Source organism: Diplotaxodon limnothrissa, linkage group LG11, assembly GCF_057381915.1.
Source record: "Diplotaxodon limnothrissa isolate DT_005_m linkage group LG11, D_limnothrissa_male_GT1.1, whole genome shotgun sequence".
Taxonomy (NCBI): domain Eukaryota; kingdom Metazoa; phylum Chordata; class Actinopteri; order Cichliformes; family Cichlidae; genus Diplotaxodon; species Diplotaxodon limnothrissa.
In genome coordinates, this window is record NC_140606.1 from 2,643,438 (window position 1) to 2,646,516 (window position 3,079).

A 3,079-nucleotide genomic window follows, 5' to 3' on the forward strand; every position below is an offset into this window, starting at 1 on the left:
TTTGCACACACGTGTGATTATGCGCAGAGGTCCACCCTACCAGCCAACCGCAGATCTACACACAAGCACACATGAATGCACATACATTTGCACACATCCAGAGATAAACTCACCCCAAAGAATCCAAATTCCAAGAAATCGAGCCGTGGCAATGCTTGCACATACATGTGATTATGCGCAGAGGTCCACCCTACCAGCCAACCTCAGATCTCAGCGCAGGAACACATGAATGCACATACATTTGCACACATCCAGAGATAAACTCCCCCTCAGAAACCAAATTTCAAGAAATCGAGCCGTGGCAATGCTTGCACACACATGTGATTATGCGCAGAGGTCCACCCTACCAGCCAACCTCAGATCTCAGCGCAGGAACACATGAATGCACATACATTTGCACACATCCAGAGATAAACTCCCCCTCAGAAACCAAATTTCAAGAAATCGAGCCGTGGCAATGCTTGCACACACATGTGATTATGCGCAGAGGTCCACCCTACCAGCCAACCTCAGATCTCAGCGCAGGAACACATGAATGCACATACATTTGCACACATCCAGAAATAAACTCCCCAAGAGAAACCAAATTCCAAGATATCCAGAAATGGAAATGTTTGCACACACATGTGATTATGCGCAGAGGTCCACCCTACCAGCCAACCTCAGATCTCAACGCAGGAACACATGAATGCACATACATTTGCACACATCCAGAGATAAACTCGCCAAGAGAAACCAAATTCCAAGATATCCAGAAATGTAAATGTTTGCACACACGTGTGATTATGCGCAGAGGTCCACCCTACCAGCCAACCGCAGATCTACACGCAAGCACACATGAATGCACATATATTTGCACACATCCAGAGATAAACTCCCCTTCAGAAACCAAATTCCAAGAAATCGAGCTGTGGCAATGCTTGCACACACATGTGATTATGCGCAGAGGTCCACCCTACCAGCCCACCTCAGATCTCCACGCAAGCACACATGAATGCACATACATTTGCACACATCCAGAGATAAACTCCACTTCAGAAACCAAATTCCAAGAAATCCAGCCGTGGCAATGCTTGCACACACATGTGATTATGTGCAGAGGTCCACCCTACCAGCCAACCTCAGATCTCAACGCAGGAACACATGAATGCACATACATTTGCACACATCTATAGATAAACTCACCCCAAACTAAACCAAATTCCAAGAAATCGAGCCGTGGCAATGTTTGCAAACACATGTGATTATGCGCAGAGGTACACCCTACCAGCCAACCTCAGATCTACACGCAGGCACACATGAATGCACATACATTTGCACACATCCAGAGATAAACTCCCCCTCAGAAACCAAATTCCAAGAAATCGAGCTGTGGCAATGCTTGCACACACATGTGATTATGCGCAGAGGTCCACCCTACCAGCCAACCTCAGATCTCCACGCAAGCACACATGAATGCACATACATTTGCACACATCCAGAGATAAACTCACCCCAAAGAATCCAAATTCCAAGAAATCGAGCCGTGGCAATGCTTGCACATACATGTGATTATGCGCAGAGGTCCACCCTACCAGCCAACCTCAGATCTCCACGCAAGCACACATGAATGCACATACATTTGCACACATCCAGAGATAAACTCCCCCTCAGAAACCAAATTCCAAGATATCCAGAAATGGAAATGTTTGCACACACATGTAATTATGCGCAGAGGTCCACCCTACCAGCCAACCTCAGATCTCAGCGCAGGAACACATGAATGCACATACATTTGCACACATCCAGAGATAAACTCCCCCTCAGAAACCAAATTTCAAGAAATCGAGCCGTGGCAATGCTTGCACACACATGTGATTATGCGCAGAGGTCCACCCTACCAGTCAACCTCAGATCTCAACGCAGGAACACATGAATGCACATACATTTGCACACATCCAGAGATAAACTCCCCTTCAGAAACCAAATTCCAAGAAATCGAGCCGTGGCAATGCTTGCACACACATGTGATTATGCGCAGAGGTCCACCCTACCAGCCAACCTCAGATCTCAGCGCAGGAACACATGAATGCACATACATTTGCACACATCCAGAGATAAACTCACCCCAAAGAAACCAAATTTCAAGAAATCGAGCCGTGGCAATGCTTGCACACACATGTGATTATGCGCAGAGGTCCACCCTACCAGTCAACCTCAGATCTCAACGCAGGAACACATGAATGCACATACATTTGCACACATCCAGAGATAAACTCCCCTTCAGAAACCAAATTCCAAGAAATCGAGCCGTGGCAATGCTTGCACACACATGTGATTATGCGCAGAGGTCCACCCTACCAGCCAACCTCAGATCTCAGCGCAGGAACACATGAATGCACATACATTTGCACACATCCAGAGATAAACTCGCCAAGAGAAACCAAATTCCAAGAAATCGAGCCGTGGCAATGCTTGCACACACATGTGATTATGCGCAGAGGTCCACCCTACCAGCCAACCTCAGATCTACACGCAAGCACACATGAATGCACATACATTTGCACACATCCAGAGATAAACTCACCCCAAAGAATCCAAATTCCAAGAAATCGAGCCGTGGCAATGCTTGCACACACATGTGATTATGCGCAGAGGTCCACCCTACCAGCCGACCTCAGATCTCAGCGCAGGAACACATGAATGCACATACATTTGCACACATCCAGAGATAAACTCCCCAAGAGAAACCAAATTCCAAGAAATCGAGCCGTGGCAATGTTTTCACACACATGTGATTATGCGCAGAGGTCCACCCTACCAGCCGACCTCAGGTCTCAACGCAGGAACACATGAATGCACATATATTTGCACACATCCAGAGATAAACTCACCCCAAAGAAACCAAATTGCAAGAAATCCAGCCGTGGCAATGCTTGCACACACATGTGATTATGCGCAGAGGTACACCCTACCAGCCAACCTCAGATCTCAACGCAGGAACAAATGAATGCACATACATTTGCACACATCCAGAGATAAACTCCCCCTCAGAAACCAAATTCCAAGAAATCAAGCCGTGGCAATGCTTGCACACACA